Source organism: Anas platyrhynchos, chromosome 1 (genome assembly GCF_047663525.1).
Source record: "Anas platyrhynchos isolate ZD024472 breed Pekin duck chromosome 1, IASCAAS_PekinDuck_T2T, whole genome shotgun sequence".
Classification (NCBI taxonomy): domain Eukaryota; kingdom Metazoa; phylum Chordata; class Aves; order Anseriformes; family Anatidae; genus Anas; species Anas platyrhynchos.
Window position 1 is genome coordinate 185,238,289 of NC_092587.1, and position 19,518 is coordinate 185,257,806.

The 19,518-nt window shown below is 46.4% G+C and overlaps 1 protein-coding gene and 1 long non-coding RNA gene across 3 annotated transcripts in view; one reads left to right on the top strand and one right to left on the bottom strand.

Moving 5' to 3' along the window:
* Positions 1-3,372, bottom strand: part of MTUS2 (microtubule associated scaffold protein 2) — a 275,206-nt gene extending 271,834 nt beyond the window's left edge. For both annotated transcript variants that reach the window (XR_011806475.1, XM_072032648.1), the window contains exon 1: positions 3,239-3,372. The gene's annotated coding sequence lies outside the window, so the exon portion shown is untranslated. The remainder of the gene's footprint in view (positions 1-3,238) is intronic.
* Positions 3,351-5,223, top strand: LOC110352304 (uncharacterized). Its single transcript, XR_003500814.3, has 3 exons — positions 3,351-3,506; positions 4,024-4,074; positions 4,550-5,223. It is a non-coding gene; the product is annotated as an uncharacterized lncRNA (long non-coding RNA).
* The last annotated feature ends 14,295 nt before the right edge of the window (positions 5,224-19,518 follow it).

The window sequence follows — 19,518 nt, forward strand, 5'->3', positions numbered from 1 at the left end:
CTGTACAGCACACCATCAGCTCAATTAAGGGTCACGATCGCAGAATGGGAGTGGAATCCAAGGAATTCTGCAAATGATGCTCTTGCTAGTTTTAGGGCTTGCATAAAATCACTAATCTGCATGTGATGTCACTACCAGCAAAGCCTGGGAACTGCTGCTGCACCAGATGCTTTGAAGGATTAACTCATTTGCAGAGTTTTGATACAGATGACTCTGCTGGAACAAAGTGGGCTTCTCCATGCAGTTCCCAAATGCCCTGCAAGAGTGGGCCAGCATGCTCCCAATTTCTGGAGAGGAAGCTAAGGGCAGTCTTAAACTCACTTTAACACAATTACAGAGGAACTTAGATCTGCTTGTCTTCCAGCCAGGGTGCTACAGAGGTCACTTTCCGCACTGTAGAGCACCTTTAAACATCAGCCCACAAGAGCAGAATAACTTCATCTCTACCAAAAGCCAGTTCCTGCCCTGAAATGTGAAGGTTCGCAGGCCCAGGAGCTTTGACAAACTGCCAGCTTTATAGCCACTTAATTGCAATAACAATTCTTCCAATAAATTACTATGACGACTGCTTAAATAAAGCCTTACAGGCAGCCCTTCCTTGTATCAAGGAAGTCTTTGTACTTTTTAAGAGGTCTTCAATGTTTTTCAGACATACCTTTCAGCTGCACAATGGTAATCTGATTCTACAGCACAATGGACTAACAGGTCTTTGACATAAATCAGTTCCTCACCCTGAAATCCAGAACATCAGATAACACCCTTGCTAATTGCAATGGACAGAACAAATTAGGCTTCTGGAGAGCAAAGCATCAAAAGTATACCCAGCCACAGTAAGATAGTGCTGGAATAAGTTACAAAAATCCATCTGAATTACTTTCCTGAAGACTGTTCCAATAGGTTTGAGTCTGTAAGGAGCTTGCTATTGCAAAATCATCATGCACCTAAGCTTTGCTGCTTGCTACTTTCCACTTTCAACTACTTACGACCTCAACAAAGCTGACTGCAGAATTTTCTGTAAGAGTTGCATTTAAACAAGGCCAGCATGATTATAAATAACATGCTAATGCACAGTCCTTTTGTTGGGAAAGCATTTGCTAAATCTGACATGTTTCAGTAGTCCTAGGAGTCGGACTCAACAATCCTTGTGGACCCTTTCCAATGCAGATATTCTGATTCCTGTTAGCAAACCTCAGCATCCAGCCAACGTACCTCCTATTGTACCACTTGTTGCTGACATTTCAGCATCTTTACTGACATGTCCATTATGTTTTATTTTTTTTCCTCCTCCAGAGTGCTCAATCAAATATTAAACCACTGTACTAGTCTATTGTGCTTCATGTTATCTACCAATGTGTGACTCTCCAGAAAACACATTTTTGGAGCCTGCAGTTTGGTCTGCAGTTCTGTCCTATGCTGATTTCTGGTGACTCCTTCAGGAATTTAGGAAATAAAGAAGCTGAAAGTTTTACTTACGAATAAAAGTTCTTGCTTATTACTATTTCTTACTGGATACTGAATTCCCTGCCCAGCCTCTGATGTGCTGCTGTGCTTTACAGATGTGGAGAACAGCAGTTCTGCAATATCCATGCCGCTAATTCTTGCCTCCTTTATCTCATTAAGTATCTAGCATTGCTTGCTATATCCTGATGTATTTGGCATAGAAATAGACATTCCAGAAATGTGGCCCAGAAGCGTTAAGCTACTTTCTTCATACAGTCACTATCACTACAGACAACACCTTACAAAACTTTACCATAGGAGACACTGCTGAAAAGGCAAGTAGTTTTTCTATCAGACCCAAACCTCTGCCTGTCATTTGTTAGATCAGTAGCCAAATAGCAATTTCTGTCCTTAAAAGATGAACATACAGAAAGACCTGGTATCATATCAGAAGTTACTTCAAATGAGCCACATGGACACAGCCTTGCAAAGCTTTCCTCAGCCCCCCTAGTCTCATGCAGTTATTTCCAAACTGACAATACATTGCTGAAAGGCTCACTTACAAAATCCCCCTTTTGTACATTGTGCTGCAGCTCTATTCTGCTGGAATTAAGGCGCTGATAAATAAAGCAAGAGTGAGAAGTTAATCTCCATCTTCACACACGTAGCTCACTGCTACCACACTCCTGCAGCACAGGCTGTGCTGCTCTCCCCAGCAGATTGCAGAGATGGAAGGAGACAAGCAATCGGGTATATTTAATGGCATTGGAAAACAACAGACCGGCTAAGAGTTCACAGAGCAGGGGATATAGAAAAGCCCACACCCCTGCTTCAAACAGGGGGTGAGAAACAGTGATACCCACAAACACTACACAGAACATACAGAGAATATAATAATTCCTGTAGGAAATCAACCCAGAGCAAGGCATTTCTGCATCACATTACATCCAGCTCAACTGCTGCCAAGTGCTTCCTTCATGCAGCCATCCACCGCGAAGTTACAACCTGCGTGCAAACACTTGACATTTAATTATTGTGCTACCGCTACCTGAATACCCGCAAATATTTCCAGCGCTTGACTTGTTGGGAAGTATTTATTAGGGTTTTGATCTTTGAAGTTTCACGCAGTGATGAATGGCCAGGCTCTTTTCATGCTTGGAGCAACCGGGCTCAGCTGCTCGCTACTAGGGAGGGGAAAGGGAGCAGCCTAAGCAGAGTTGGAAATTGCCAGCCTGGATGAACAGCTCTTCAAGAAGAGGTGCTTATGAGTAGGGAGAGCTGCACCCATCACCCTGCCCTCCACATTTTCGCTTTTTCCCCTCGCACCGAGGGGAAACACTGGCTTGTAACTCACGGTAGAGGCTTTATTTGCCTTTCAGCAGCGAGGAAAATCGAGGTGCACCTCCTCGGAAGGGTCACCGGGCTGGGGCCGTGCCCAGCGGGATGCTCTCCCCCTGCCCCTCTCGCACCCGGAGGCCCCCAGGACGCGGCGCCCCGCTTCTCAGCATCCTCCAAACTTTCGCAGGAGCGGACCCGACACCGCACACCGCCCACCCCAGCCAGCAGGGCTTCCTCCTTCCCTGCTCTCCCACCCCCACGGAGAGGCTCCCACGCACCCGATTCCCCCTCGGAGCACAGCTCGGGGACCGCTGCGCATCCCCGGAGGATTTTTCCACCCAACCTCCCCATCCCATCCCCAGTCCCCCCATCCCACAGGGATGCGTGGCAGGGACAGAGGGCAAACCCCGAGCACTCCCGTGGCGCTGCCCCGAGTGGGGCAGCGATGCTGGGCTCTCACCTGCCTCCTTTTCTACCTCCTCCTCCTCCTCCTGCCGGCAGGACGGAGCGGGGGCCGCCGCCGGCCTCCTTTATATAGCGGCGGGGGGCGCAGCCTCCGAGCCGAGCCGAGCCGAGCCGCAGCGCCCCCCCGCGGCCCGAGGCTCCCCCCGCGCCGCCCCCGCGCCCCGAGCACTGGGGGGGGGCCGTGGGAAACGCGCCCCGCTTCGGGCCCCGGGATGCTCGAAGCAGAAAGGAGGAGCTGGTCCCCAAAAAGGGGAGCCCGCAAGGTGAGGGGAGGGCGTCGGGGTGGAAAAGGGGGGGGGGATAAGGTGGAAAGTTAGCGGGGGTGCGTGGGGAGCAGGGTGGTGGTGGGAGCTGCGCGTGAAAATTATATGTGCGGGGGGGATACAGGAAAAATTGGGGAGGGTATTTATTGGGCATGTAGAGATAGGACAAGGAGAACGGCTCTAAAGTAAAAGAGGGAGGTTTTGATTAGATATTAGGAGGAAATTCTTCCCTCAGAGGGCGGTGAGGCCCTGGCACAGGCTGCCCAGAGAAGCTGTGGCTGCCCCATCCCTGGAGGTGCTCAAGGCCAGGCTGGATGGGGCTTTGGGCAACCTGGTGTGGTGGGAGGTGTCCCTGCCCATGGCAGGGGGTTTGAGCTGGATTGGCTTTAAGGTCCCTTCCAACCCAATCCATTCTGTGATTCCATGATTCTGTGAAATTAAGGCTCTGTAACACATAAATGGTTCATAGCAGATTATTCAGTGGGGATCTTGGGCTCTCACTTTCCATGCTTTCCAGGGAAAACCAGCCTCTGTATGCTGTCACCTCGGGTCTGGAATCCAGGCACAGGTAGGCATCTGCTGGGGAAGGCACGATGTGGGCAGAAATGTTATCGGGCAGAAACGGGGCTTGTCCATGGCAAAGCTTTTCCACGCCTTGTCTGGCTGCTCTCCAGTTCTCCCTTTCTCTTTCACTTCAAAACAAACAATAAAATATAAAATTAATTGGAGGCACAAATTTGCTTTTCAGTGAAACTCGCAACTCGAACAGTAATCCTCATCACTTTTGCCATGTTTAAATTCTTGCCCTGGGGTTTTACTCCTGTTAGGGGAGTAAGCTTCATGGTGCAGGCAGGGTCTCTTTGTTGTATGTTTAAAGCCTTATCTGCACCGTGTTACAGCTATCTCGGTGAGTATTGTGGTATTCTTGATGAGCTAGCGCTCATTGCCTCCATCGGCTGTTAAAATCAGCAGCAGGCACGAGATCAGATGGGAGCTTTATGATCTGTGTCTAATGCTGGGCGACTCAATTAATTTTTATGAAGTCCTCCAGGCAGATGCACGCAGAGCTACTCAGGAAGAGGATGCCAGCCAGATGCCACATGGCCTTCTCCTGCCCAGAAGCCCCTACGACAGCTCTTGGAGACACCAGGAGAAGAGCCAGGACTTCAGGACATGCATTCAGAGGCGTGAAATTACATGTAACTGGAAGACTGGGGAGACCTGGGCAGGAATATCCGTGGTCTGCATCCCAAATCAAACCTAGCCCTTTGGCAGCTGGGATCCAGATCAGTGAGCATCCCCGAAAAATATCCTTGCCCGGTGCCCACCTGATCAGGCTGATGTTATGGTCTCATGTGGCAGGGCAGTCGTATCACAGGGTGTATCCTTATTTCCCAGGAATGCGATAGCTTCCTTATTTCTGCCTGTGCTCAAACACGCTGTGCTTGCATCTGTCTGCAGTTTAAAGTGCCAAGTACATCCCTGTGGCACCATCAGTCTGTCTTCTATCCTTAAAGGACCTTCGTTTAGAGTTTGTTCTTCCCTGCTGAAAAAAAAAGTAGCTGTATTTCCCACCCTCATCCCCACCATCACTACCGTGTGGACTAAATACTTGAATACATGGACTCTTGAACTATAAAGACAATGGAGATGAAGCATCTCAGTGGGTGAAGTGGCTGAGAGCATCCCTCTGGCCGGCACGAAGGAGGACCCTGATGAGACAGGCTCTGGCAGCTTTAGCTGTGGTGGGTTAGGGATGGAGAAATCTTGCTGTTGATGTTTCCCTCTCATTTACTCCATCCCAGCCACCCAGACACCTTGTACCCCCAAGCACTTCAGCCACTGACTTTCAGAAAGCAGCAACAATGCTTGTCATATCAGAAGGCATCGCCAGGAGACTCCTGAAGTCAGGGGCTTACATGGGAGGCAGCCTTTCACTGCCCTCAGTTTACACTAGAGCCTGAAAGGACCCACTGGCTATATTAAAACGGTGTCATAATTGTGGAAGCCCAAATTCATGCAAGATATTAATCAGACTGCCAAGATCTGTTATATGAAAAAAAACAAATCCGTGCTGGCATTGAGTTTCTCTCCTCAAAAGAACATTTTAGCAAACAATTATCACACCGAGTGCTTGACTTCTGATCGCAGAGCTACTGCAGTCTAAAAGATAATTCATGCCATTATCACACCTAATTAAAAGCTACTTATCTGCAGAATGTGGGCTCCACTTTATTTTTAGATTCCATGCAGAGGTGAAATTATCTGCTGGAGATAATTCACCTAAACTTGTTTTTCTTAAGCATTTGAGAGAGAGATTTGTAGCCCATACAAATAAACAGTGGAATATTTCACCACTCCAACAAACAAAAATACATTGATTACACTGTGAAGTGTAAAATAAAGTGATGAGAAGCAGCGGGTGACTTTAATAAACGGGGCAGAGCACTTTCCAGTGCTGTTTCAAGCCACAACCACTGTCAGTGTGTTTTAGAGCAAGCTGCTGCAGCTGCAGAGAGGTGGCAGAATAGCCTCACACATAGACCTGCAAATAAAACAGCAAGGAACCCATGGCCCAGAACAGCTTGTGAGCAAGCAGAGTGTGATCAGGGCTGGATGTGACCCTGATGGGGCTGGGAGGCCACATGTCATGGCCACGATGGGCCCCCCAAACCTTCCTTCCCTTGTCATAAGGGCATGGGTTGGAGGCACAGTGGAGGCACCCAGGCTTCATCCCTCATGTTCAAACAAGCACCCCAATGCCTGTGATATATACTCTGCTTCATGCAATAAAGCACTATGCCTGTGGGCTGAAGCACAGCTATTAGTTTAGACAGCATAAATTTAAAAAAAAAAAAAAAAAAAAGCATCTTCATATTAATAACATTGTCTTAGGGCCACAAGGGCACCAGATGGGAGAGCAGGATCAAGGGATGTGTAGCATGGATATAGCCAGTCTGTGTCATTTGGCCTCAGGATCAGAGAGTGGCTCCTGGCTGTGTTTACTTAGTAGTAAATACAGAGCTGGTGGTGCCAGAAAGCTGCACAAGGCTTATTTCTCTGCAGAAATAAGTGAGAGGAATGAAAGAATTCAGCTTTGCAGAGTTCTGGGAAACAACACGAGTCAAAAAAAGATAGATAGATAGATAGATAGATAGATAGATAGATAGATAGATAGATAGATAACCTCCACACATGCTTAGGTCAAGCTGCAGCATCATATTAAGGCTATTAGTCCCGGAAGACTTCTCAAAGGTTGTTGTTGCACCAGGGAAGATGCATCTCAGATCTGCATGAGGGAGGGTGCACAGAGCATCTCCTGGGATGCCTCCCCAGGAGCAGGAGCACTGCCAAAGGCAAGTGTAAAGAAAATGATGAGTGAGCAGGTGGGTGCCAAGCAGAGCATACTATAAGCAGGACAAGGACCCGGTGTGGCTCCTGGGGCCAGCTGGTTTTGTTTAAATGTCACCTTACACTTCACCAGCTAAAACTCAAGTGCTGACTTTCTTGTGTTGGAATGAAGCCATCTGATATTGACTTAAGCATCTTCTGGTCTTGAATAGCTGTAAACACATACATTGCATCAACACGAGGGGTGAGAATGATACTTAAACTGTTATCAGTACAATTAAAGTGGGACAAATACTGCATCAAAATAAACACTGAGGAGCTGGCTTGGACTATGGCTGTTGCTCTTTTCAACAGGAGAGAACCTGGCTCGTCGCAAACCCCCACAACCTGTGCTGGAAAGATGTAGTTGGAGCTCTATATAAATTACAGCTAAATCAGTTGAATCCCTCATCTGTGAATGTTGGCTGGCTAATTTAATGAGAAATAAAATGTTGCAGCCAGAGCAAATCTATCATGTAAAGCAAACAGTCTGGCCAGAAAAATATCAGCTTCATCCATCAAGCCAATTGATCCTTGATTCAAAATGAGGAGGAATATCTTGTATGCTGAAATTACTAGTGACTGAATATCCTGCTAAAACATATTGCATTAGGCACAGAAACAGCAATAACCTGATCATTTTTGAGTGGAGTACAACCAAGTGGTGAGGATGAGTGCAAATACTCTTTTTTTTTAAATGTCTCTGATTATTTTAACCCGTAAATTCAAAGTCTTCTGGGATCACAATAGTTGCCTCTCTGAGCTGTGTTACTGCTTGATAACAGCAGCAAAAACACTGCAGACAGATGATAAAGCAGTTTGATGTGAGTTCTTGTGAATGACACCATGGAAGAAATCCGTCCCGTGAGAGCCAAGGAATCCCAGTCATGAAGAAGAGCAATTGCAGGCAGATAAAAATGGCAGCTTGCTCAGCGCATCGACCTCCTGTCTGAACAAATAAAATTGAATGCATTTACTTAGACTAAGGGGACTTTTCATGTGAGTGATTTCTAATCATCATGAGTAAGACTGCTCAATTTAAGTAACAAATACACAGTCCTTTCAATTTTTGTTCTGATTTTTAGTAAGGAACCATTATAGTGGAGGAAAATACTGTGATAGTCTGAGCAAAATGACTCTATACATTTTATGAACTTTCATTGATTCATGACCCTGCTCCACGTGGGGTCCCTCCCATGGATGCCGTCCTTCCTGAACTGAGCCTGCAGGGGCTGCCCACAGGCTGCAGCTCTTCAAGCACTGCTCCCACACGGCTCTGTCCCACGGGGTCCATCCCCCAGGAGCAAACTGCTCCAGCACGGGTCCCCCACGGGTGGGGGCAGCTCCCCCCAGCCCCCCTGCTCCTGCGTGGGCTCCTCTCCACGGGCTGCAGCTCCGGCCTGGGGCCTGCTCCTGCGGGGGCTCTCCATGGGCCGCAGCCTCCTCCAGGCCACATCCACCTGCTCCACCGGGGGCTCCTCCACCCATGGGGGGCTGCAGCGTGGAGATCTGCTCCATGTGGGACCCATGGGCTGCAGGGGTACAGCCTGCTCCACCAGGGGCCTCTCCACGGGCCGCAGGGGAACTGCTGCTGCCTGCCTGGAGCACCTCCTGCCCTCCTGCTGCACTCACCTGGGGGCTGCAGGGCTGCTGCTCTCTCAGCTCTCACCCCTCTCTCCCAGCTGCTGTAGCTGGCAGAGTTGTTTGATTATATCAGGTGTATCATGCAGCTTTAGGGCTAGAAGGCAGCTGGTCCCACAGAAAAGCTGCCTTAGCAGCCAGCCAGGCCAGCTCTCCTTCCTTCCTGAGCGCCCAACAAGGAAAGGGGCTGGAGGGAGTGGGGAGGAGATGGTTGAGCAGCTCCTTCTCCATCTGACAATGGTTGTGAAACCGCAGCCTGAGCATTAAACCCACAGCCCACACTTCAGAAGTAAATGACACGTGTAGCAGAGTTGTCCTGTGCAACCAACAGAAAGCATATACATCTCTGTTCAGAAACCATGGATAGGAGAAAGGGCCTGGACCTAAACTTAACAATGTGTTAAAATCAAGCTGGGGACATGCACACACCCTGCTGTTCTCCAGTAGCATCCCTTTGTCCATCATCCTCTCCATCTCTCTGGAGATCCACAGTCCATAATTCAGGCTCCTGCTCCATTCACCATCCTCACTACCACATTCTCCATCCACCAGCTTGACAAGTTCTTAATTTGTCTGAGGATGAGGGAGAGGAAAATGTGGCTGTTAAAAAGAAGCAGCTCAACACTCTCGGAAATTTTACATCAAGTATTCAGGCTCTCACGAGATGTGACTGAGTTCAGTGGATAGTGAAGCAGTTTTACCCATCAGAACTAATGACACAGAGGAGGATGTGTCAGAGACTTCAGAAATACATCTTAAATACATAGGGATGGTGCATAATGATGTAGAGGATGAAGAGGCAAAAGCAGGATCCTCCAGACCATTCCCTGGAGGGGACACAGGCTTTCTGGAGAGTTCAGTGTTCAGAAAGGCCTTGGCTGCTTTATCTGTGAGAACGAACACCCAGCACAAGTCTTTTCCTGTGAGTGTTTTCAGTGCCTCTTTCTGAACGCTCACATTCAGCATCATCTTCCTTGGTTGAATCAAGATCAGTCAGGTCAATCGAGTGTGAAGGACAGAAAGGCGGATCATGGTTGGGCGCTCAGACAGAGCAGCCAAGATCATCTCAAGGAGTATTCTGCTCATTAATTCTGATGGGAAAATTGCTTTGCTATCCATTTCAGGGCTGTCTCACACTTTTCAGGAACTTGTTCTTGATGGGAAGTGGGGTATGTCTTCATGCTAGCCAAAGTAAGGCTGGAGGCAGTTTACAGCTCTTTCAAGACCCATGATCTGAGTTCCTGAGGCACTGAATGTTGCTGCAGGATGAGCAGGAAAACCCAAGCACATCCACAAACGCAGCTGAGATGGTCCTGTTTTGTCGTGGTGTCAGCTAGATTTCCTTTGAGTGTGTTTAGGCTATAGCACTGAAGGAAACAGCAGCTGGTTTACAGTAGAGCTGCCATCACCTGTGGTATGGATAATTTGTAGGGAAAAGCTCGGTGTGAAATAAACATCTGAAGGGTGAAAACACATGCACAGATCAGGAACAGGTGGAAAACAACAGTCACACAGTCAGAGCCAGGAAAGGGAAGGGAACAGACTCTGCAAAATCCTGGAGGTGTGGATGCAGGATAACAAGGTTGGTGGAGCTGGACGGGGGATTACAGCATTCCTGCCTGGCAGGGATGCTGTTCCAGGGAGCAATGCAGCAAATGAAGTGGAAGAAGGAAAAATTATGTCAGTGACCCTGACAAGCTCCAAGGCAGCAGAGGGCTTCAGAAACTGTTGGGCGAGCAGCAGTGATGTGCTGGCTGCAGCCTTTGCCATGGGGGTGGCTCCACACAGCAGCCACAGAGAGAGGGAGCTGGGAAAAAAAAAAGAGCCCATCTGTGATAAAGTTCATGCTGCAGCAACTGGAGATCTTGTGCTATGAGCTGTACTGCAAGGACCTTTATTTACACAGTGTTTATATTAAAACCTGTGCCTGTTCTTTTGTGCTGTCCTCTTATATTCTTATCTGTCAAGCATCTCTGGGTTTGTGGTACTACCCAGTAACACCCCAGTGTTTTACTGGCAGAGTTTAGACTCTCACACTGCCTCAAACACCAAAGAGCAGCAACTGGGACCAGAGCTGATCCACCTTTACGATTCAAGGAATGTCTGAGGTACTTCCCCTACTTGCTATCCACTGCTGCAAGGTTTCACCAGGCTGCAGAGACAACACAAGGTTCAAGAATTCCCTGTGGATGCTGAGGTTACCTCCTTGCCACCAGGGACTTCACTTTGAAGAGGGGGTGGCTGGGGCTAGCTGAATCCCTGCCTACCTGTCGATGCGTGCCTGGTGGTTTCATAGATTCATGAAACACAGAATGGGTTGGGTTGGAAGGGACTTTAAAGTTAATCTAATTCCACCCCCTTTAGGCAGGGACACTTCTCACTAGATGAGATTGCCCAAAGCCCCATCCAACCCAGCTTTGAACACCTCCAGGGATGGGGCATCCACAGCTTCTCTGGGCAACCTGTGCCCCGGCCTCACCATCCTCATAGTAAAGAATTTCCTCTGGATATCTAATCTAAATCTTCCCTCTTTTAGTTTAAAACTGTTTACTTGTGTCCTATCACTGCACTCCCTGACAGAGTCCCTCCCCAGCTTTCCTGTAGGCTCTTTAGGTACGAGAAGGTTGCTGTAAGGTCTCCCTGGAGCCTTCTCTTCTCCAGGCTGAACAGCCCCAACTCTCTCAGCCTCTTTGGAATTTGTCAGGGATTATCCCAGTCCTGGAGCACCATCAGCCTCCACAGCAGAGAAGAGGGACAGTCCCAGGGGAAGGGGAAAAAGCTGCTCAAGGGGCAAGCCCATCTTATAGAGCATCTCCCCAGGGGGCCCACTTGGTAGCTCCTTCCCAATGGACATTCCCTTAGGATATCACCTTTTGTACTTGACCTTGCTTTGTAACAAGGCTAAGTGAATACAGAAGCAATGGAGCAATGGGAAAAAAAAAAATCCACATTTAAAGAACTATAATGCACTTGCTCTTCTATAAATAATGTATATCTATAAGTCTGATAGGGTCAGAGGTCTGAAGTGGATATTTCTCCCCCTCTTCATCTCTTTACCTCCTTGATTACTAAGCACACCTGGGTTTTGCAAAGCTTTGCTGCACCAAGCTCAGAGGTGGACACGTTTTCATTCCTGGCACTTGACCTCTTATTCTGGGTACTGCATTTAACCAAAGCTAGCTCTAAGCCCCTCAAAAACTAGGATTACTGTCTCTCTGCCCCCCTGCCCCAGCAGCTTGGGGGGGACACATTCGGGCCAGGGGAACAGTGGGGGTTCTGGGGGACCAGCGCTCTCCCACCAACCACTTCTCCAGCCCAGGCTGCTGCCCACCCATCCCTGATGATGCCCAGGTGCCCACAAAAGGCCATGGGGCCTTGAGGAGCTTGAGACAGCTTGACCGGGGCAGGAAGGAGCTGGAGGAGATCTGCACCTGGACAGTGCACTGAGCACAGGAGCAGGGTGTGTGTGTGGTGGTGGGGAAGTTGTGGAAAAGTCCAGAAAGGGTGAGAAATGTCTCCTGTAAGGAGAGCATTCATATTTAAAAATATACATACAAATCAGGAGCAGGAGATGAGAGGAGCTGGCATCAGTTCTTACCCTGAGTGGTCTTGGAGCTAGAAATTACACAAACTTGAGCAAGCCCATCCTGTTCTTCTTAAAAATGAGCAGTATGTATAGATGCCAACTGCACTGACATCTGCTTTGTCCTTAATGAGTGATAACTGAAAATGTCTCTTCCCCCCTTAAATATGCATTGTATTGACATAACCAGAAGTCATTCCAAAATGTGCAGGCAATTAGTGATAATCACATTTCAAATACCAACTAACACAGGAGTTAATATTCATCTAGAGAGTGAGAATCCTTGTGTCATATTTAAATAATTTTATTTAACTAAAGTGATGCTGATGTTAGTTCATCTTTCCGCAAGCACATCTCTTACTCTGCTACCCCACCCAAAACAGTTCTCTGAAACCCCTTTCTGTATTAAATGTATTAAAAGCCTGTAGCATCGAACACAGTTTGATTGTTTTGCAAGCTGCAGCTATGATAAAACTCATTATAGGAGGCCTCACCCCCTTGTTTCAGATGCTCACAGGGAAAAAACCCACCCTTGAAAAAGCTACTGAGCCTGGTGGCAGTAGAGTCTTGCCCTGCATCAGTCAGCTATTGCCTGTCCCAGTATGATTCAGCATTGCCTGCAGCAGTAAAGAGCTACATTTAGCTTTGTTTCTCCATTTTTGAAGTCAGGTATGAAATTATATACCGAAAGGTGAAATCTTGTATGAAAAGATAATGTTGCTATTAAGCTGGAATTTCATAGCCATCCTGGAATCAAATGGCTGAGCAGCTGCACTTGCCTTTAGTTTTTAGATGGCACTTATTAGCAAAAAACTGTTTCATAGCCTAACTCGAGCACAAAACCAAACACCTAAATCTGTAAAAGTTGGGCTTTTCTGTATGGCTTTATTCAACTGAAAGAGAGAATAATACCCTCTGAGCTAATAGTTGTTTCTGCAGGGATTTTCTTTCTCTCAGTGTGGCTGAGATGCTGGATCTCTCGCTAAATTGGTCATATATGCTCAGCTCAGCCTGTCCTGAGTCTGGATGATTTAAAAAGGATTATGATCCAGGCTGAAATTGCAAGCCAGATCTAGGGCATCTGAGCCTGCTGTATTGTTACTGGAAGTTGCATTGTCCGCCAGCGCCATTCAATCCCCGTGCTTTCTGCATTCAGTTCTTATAAATACAGTAAATACTGCCTCGAGCTTAAACTGTGCTTTTTCAATTGCAGGTCTCAAAGCTGGCAACAAATAGGAGATAAGCATTGCTAACAAGATTTTGCTGAAATCTAGGTAGGGCTATTCAAACAATTTTCCTGTGAGCTCCCGTGTTTAAGATAGGAACCTGTCATGCCAAGGAGCAAGCTTATGTTTCTGCTTCTGACACAAATCTCCTGATAGGGTTTTAATAAATGTCGCCTTTTGGTCACCTCCTGAGAAAGGATGTGGGTTCAGGACTGCTACTTTCGGGAAGTGATGGAGAAAGCATATTTTAACCCAGTATTGGTGTTTTTTTTTTTCAGTTCTGAAAATGAGTTTGGAGTGCTTCATGCACTGAGTACATAATCGCCTCTGGCTTCACGTTTCCTTCTGGTTTTCTCTCTTTGCACAGACTTGCATCTATTCTCAAATAATTGTAATTTCATTCTTCTGTCCTTGAAAACTGGCTCTTGTATGAAATAATGTCAAATTCTAGCCTCCCTTCACACGGCATGTCATATTGTGCTTTTCTTACGCCAACTGATGAGAGGCACCAGATGACAAGGAGCTTGTTTTAAAGCCTTTCCAATGGCATTTAACTTGCTAATTAAAACCCAAACTTCAATAAAATGTCAGTTGAACTGCAGGCGTCAGTGGAGGGAGGATATTCTTCCATTTTTTCGAGTTATTGGGGAATCCCCAAGAATAAATCTGACTTCGGGGGGGATTGCAGCTGCTGCCACAGCAGCAGTGCCTGGTGAAAGCTGCAGCCTGCAGGCACCCCAGGAACCCCACAGGGACCCTGCTGTTCCTCCAGGCTGTCCCCGGTCAGCAGGGGGCAACACAATCCCAAAAAAACACGCGAAAACTTCGCAGGCAATGCACAGCCCCAGCCCACACGTCCCTCTGCTAACCTGAGTAAGGATGAGGCTTCAATCTACCGCAGCAAATGAAATTTTTTGTACCAGTAAAAACTCTTTCCTCCAGCTGATAAACGGATGAAAGAACACGACACAAGCAAACTGCATACAGTTATCAAGCTCCCAGTAAAATATTACAGACTTTCTGTCTGTAATAACCAACCAGCAACAGGCTATGGCAAAAACTGCGAGCCGGCTGCATGCACTTTAAAGATGAGTTCACCGCATGAAAATGGGGCAGACACTAAGCTGGAGAAACAAACGAATGGAAATTCTGGTGTGAGGTTGACAAGAAATTGTAAGAAAGCAATTTTCATGCCTGATGGCAATGGTACAACTCTAGGATGCTCCTCTCCTGGATCCACAGAGCTTGCGTCGGGTTGGGGTTCAGGTGAGGGCAGGCACGTCTGCGGTGAGGATGCTCAGCGGAAACAGGAGGAAATGGCAGATAGGAAACGTGGCAGGAGAGAGTCATCCATGGGAGATTTCTGGGCTTTTTTTTTATATATATACATGTATATATAAAAATAGCTGCTGTCTGTATGCCAAGTCTTAGAGAATGTAAAAGCCATATCAGCTCGGATCAAGTGCCCATTTATGTTTTTCTGACAATGACCAGAAGTAGACACCTAGATAAATGCTTAAAGCAAGGAAATGCCTGTAGAGATAGTGCCCAGAATATCCTGAAGCCATGTATGTTCTCTGTCAATCTCCAGCCTAGATATTCAGGTGAAAACAACTGTAACTATCCCATCCCATCCCTAAATTTCTATCCCCTTTCAGTTCCTAGTACTAGATTTGACATCAGGGACTGCCTGAATGATGGGTGGTATTCACCAGCCCTTCATTGATTCCTCGGGTGACTCTAAACTCTTGGAGACCTTTATCATTCCTTCTTTATTCCCCATCCTGGAGAGGAAAAACCTCACAAGCGAATGCCTTCTTTCCCATTCTGCGACACAGCATCCTGCATCTTACTGCAATGGCATCTGTTCGCATCCCATTCCCGTAGTGGGAGCGGCAGTTCCAAGTTTCCAAGCCATGCACAGCTTTTCTGCTCTCCTCCAAATAGTGCCATGCCAGCATATCAGATATAATGCGGTTGCTATGGAATTCAGCTTCCCTATTGCTGTGAAAGGCTCTTGCTCGTTTAGCAGCATGCTTCTCAATGGCCAGGGCTTGGAAGTGTCTCCAGCATCTGGCACACCAGAGGCAGCTGCTGGTGCCTCTTCAGGTCTTGATGACCCAATTCTCATTTTCCATATGGCTTCTGACCAAACAACCGCCCATCATTTTTCTTTTTTTCCTCTTTTCTTTATGAAGCGTGATGAGCTACTAAAGATTTTTGAACAGAAATTTCCATTTTTGGAAAGGGAAAAGGCATAAATGCAATCTGTAGCTTTGCTTGCTACCAGGCTGCTCACTGCCACCGAATGCATTTCTGCAAACGCCATGGCACCCTTTGCTGCTTACTGAGCCCGATCTCTGAATTGATGCTGGAGGGTTTCAAAACTGATTCGTGACTGCTACATTGTTGGCTGCCAGGGAAAATATAGCATCCCACTGGGTCAAAGGAACCAGCAGCCTCACCAAAGGAAGACCAGACACAGTGGACTGCCTCTTGCATATCACTGCAGAGCTGCCTGTGAAACCAGAAGAAAACTGGAGGCTGTCAGGGGACATTTACTCAAACTTTCAGGGTCAAAATATCAGGCTCCAACCCAAAATGTGTAAAAGTGATGCCCTCTAGCACTAGGCTAGCACTCATTTCAGCAAAAGAGAAAAACCTTCAGTTGGTAAGCATCTGTGTGACTAGAGAGCACTGATTTTTTCATAGAAGAGATAGGAAATAGTTAAAGTAATGTAAATGTTTTTTTATTAAATCACAACAACAAGAATAATCCTTATCTTACAAAACAAGTTGGACCTGTTTGAGCGAATAACGAGTTGGCAAACCAGGGTGAAGCTTAGTGATGCCTGCCAGCCGCCCACAGGCTGGGTGGTGTTGGTCAGAGGAGGAGAAATCCTTCTCCTGCTGGGGCTGAACCTGGAAAACATGATTCGGAAGAACACCTCGGGATTTGCTTGTTACAGCCTAGGCAGGTCAAAAGTAAGATTTGGAATATTGGAATGGGGTATCTTCCAATCTGCCCCATCAAAACAATACAGGAGGATGGAAAACCCTGTTAAAAAAGGGACTTCAGTGAGTGCTGAGCTCAAAAGTATGTTCAGTGTCTTCTAATCTCTGGGAAGATCTGTGGGGGAGGACAGGGCTGTCCTGGGAGATGAGGGCATGTGGTTACACATCGTTGTGGTTAGTTAGGCAGCCTGCCATGAGGCCAGGAAAGCCCCGAATTCCCCAAAGCAGCTAACTCCCATGGGGAGCCACTGCACTGCTGCAGAGCATGAAAAAATCTTCCAGCAATCTGCTGGTGTAGGAGGGTCCTCATCAGCCCCCCAGCTTGGGCATTGAGGAGGCACAGATACATTTAAAATGCAGATTTGCATTCTGATGCATGAAAGTACACATAACACCGGCTATTTAAGGTGGAAAAGAAAGAACCTGTGTGGCCTAGCATTTTGTTTGTACACAAAAACTGTGTCAGCACCATGGAGGCTGGTGCGTGCATGTGATCTCCCAGCAGACCTCATGGTCCTCTGTTTAGAAAAAAAATAAGAACCCCCCCTCCTGTACTGTCCCTGGGAGATTTTTAATTTGGATTTCTTCCCTCCCTGAAATCCCCTCTTCACCAGGGGAGGTGGTATTTAAGCGCTCTGATGTTTGCCAGCTTATGCCCAGCACAAGGACCTAGAAATACCTGTGTGAATATTTATAACAGCATGGGAAAACGGCAAAAATAATAAATCGCATTAGGAAGGTTCCATCAGTCACCTAGAGTGTCCCGTTCCCTTTTTACTGAGTGTGCTGGTGGGCTTGTGCTCGCCAAAGGGCAGCCAGGGCTTCAGAGGAGCTGTGCATCCTGAGCCGCGCATCCTCTGCCGGCGCAGCACAGGGAGGCGGTGTTGCATTGCCCGAGCTGAAATCCTCTCCGTTTCCCCTCATAACTCAAGTCACTCTTAGAACTGATTCAGAGCAAAAGTCTTTATTCAACCTTCTTTGTTTTACCAGTGGGAGCTTTGTGTTTTCCTGCCCTATTTGGAACAATGTGCTGGGTAATACTTCAAAGTCATTTGGAAAAAGAGAATGTGTGTATCGAGCCCTGAAACTCCTGCAGAATAAAGAGAATTTGGGAACAGGGTTGTGGTTTTTGTGTTTTGTTTTGTTTTGTTTTCAATGTAGATTATGTTATCCGGTTGACGGGGAATTGTTACTGACAGCTTCAGGGATGGAAATGTGTTTGCTGTGGATTAGACAGACTTTATTGCTCCTGCTCCTAATCACATCAGTGTTAATGAATGGAAAGTTTGTTTTGCAGTTGGGAAACCAATTAATCTAACTCTAACACTCTAGAAACAGGACTCCACTGTAAATCTGTTGCCAGTGCTCCCCTGATGAGGCGTGGTGAGCAACAAGTGCTGTCAGAAAGTGTTTCATTCACCGCTGTAGCAGACTCTGCCCTAAGATGCATGCGCTGCTGCTGTATGAATGGCACTCCAAATCTTGAATCATTCATCACAGGAGTCTGCAAATGAAGAACCCAAACTCTGGGGGCTCTCCAGAAGTACTTCCTGAAGTTTGGCTAATCACACGAATTTTTCATTTGGAGTTTGTAATACCTTTGTAGTTGATAATACCAAATGATGCTTTAAGGATATCAGAGGTCGTGCAGCTCCCTGTGACACATTTGCTACTTCTTGTTTTCCTGGAATTATTCAGCCTTTGTTTCTCTTGCAGTACATGTGTGTATCAGGACTGACACAGCAGATAGAGGAACCGCAGAGCTGGGCGTCGTTGGACTTCATGTTCTTCTTCAAGGTCTCAGGGAAGAAAACTGAGATACTGAGATGAGAACCAGCCTTTGGCTCACAAACTATGAATAAGAAGATTTTGTTTTGTTTCTTGCAGTTTGGTTAATTTGTACTCAGCTAATTAAAAATCACCCTTCGCAAAAATAAATCCCATCAATGACTTAATGCCAGACCACAAAACAGGATGTGTAATAATCCATCTAATCCTTTATTCACCTGGAGGGGGAAAAAAATCACATTAAACCAAAAAAACACCGTGATGCTCTTTGCTGAGGCTTGTTTACCTGCAGGCCCTGAAGTTTCAACATTCTTGTTTAAACAAGTTTCACTCCTTGGGAGAAGGCAAATCAAATGCTGTTCTCGTGACTATTCCCACCAGAGAGTGGTGGGACATGGGACATGGGACATGCTGAGTGTTTTTCCATGTACCTCCTCCCCGTCTATGGCCACCCAGACCCACTCCTCAGATCTGTGAGGCTACGTGGGCTAGTACTGCTGAGCTGCCTTTCCAAATCGATGCTGCAAAGCCCCAAATCAGGTGTGGAAAGCAGCAAACACAAACCATTGATCTTTCTGCTCACTGTGTGCCTGTGTCACCCATGTCCAGCTCTGCCGTAGCTGCTAGAAGTCAAGGTATCATTGACTTGAGGGTGGACAGAGAAATGAGATTGTGGAGGCACCTTTGGTTGTGCAACCTGCATCTGGTTATAATTTCTAAAAGGTTCAACTTTGTGTTTGAATCTCCGGCCAGTTCTCTTGCTTTTCAAAGAAGTGTTTTGCACAGAAAAAAATATAAATCCCTGATTCCTAAATTCATCGCTTTCTCCTGTCTCATGGCCACAGCTGCTTTGTAACCTGGAAACCCATCTGAATTTCCTAACTGATAATTTTGTCACGTATTAGCATAATGGTTCACATAAATAGACTGCTTGAATATGAATGCAACCATTGCTGCCACTCTTCACCTGCAGCAGGCATGACGAACGCAGTGGGTCTGTTAGTGATTGTTCATCTTCTTTTGCTCAGCCTTTGCAAAACCTTTTATTTTATTTTATTTTATTTTATTTTATTTTATTTTATTTTATTTTATTTTATTTTATTTTATTTTATTTTATTTTATTTTATTTTATTTTATTTTATTTTATTTTATTTTATTTTATTTTATTTTATTTTATTTTATTTTATTTTTGAGAAGGGATCTTACTGTAAGCAGCAGTGTCCTGATATACCATGTTGTCCCAAAGATGTTGCCATGGCCAAAAGATCCGACCTGTCTTTTTAGGTAAGAGTTTAAGATAAATCAACAGCCAATGCAGGTAGTATTGCTGTTTCTCCATTGGAAATAAAAATCTGAAAGTAAAAAAAAA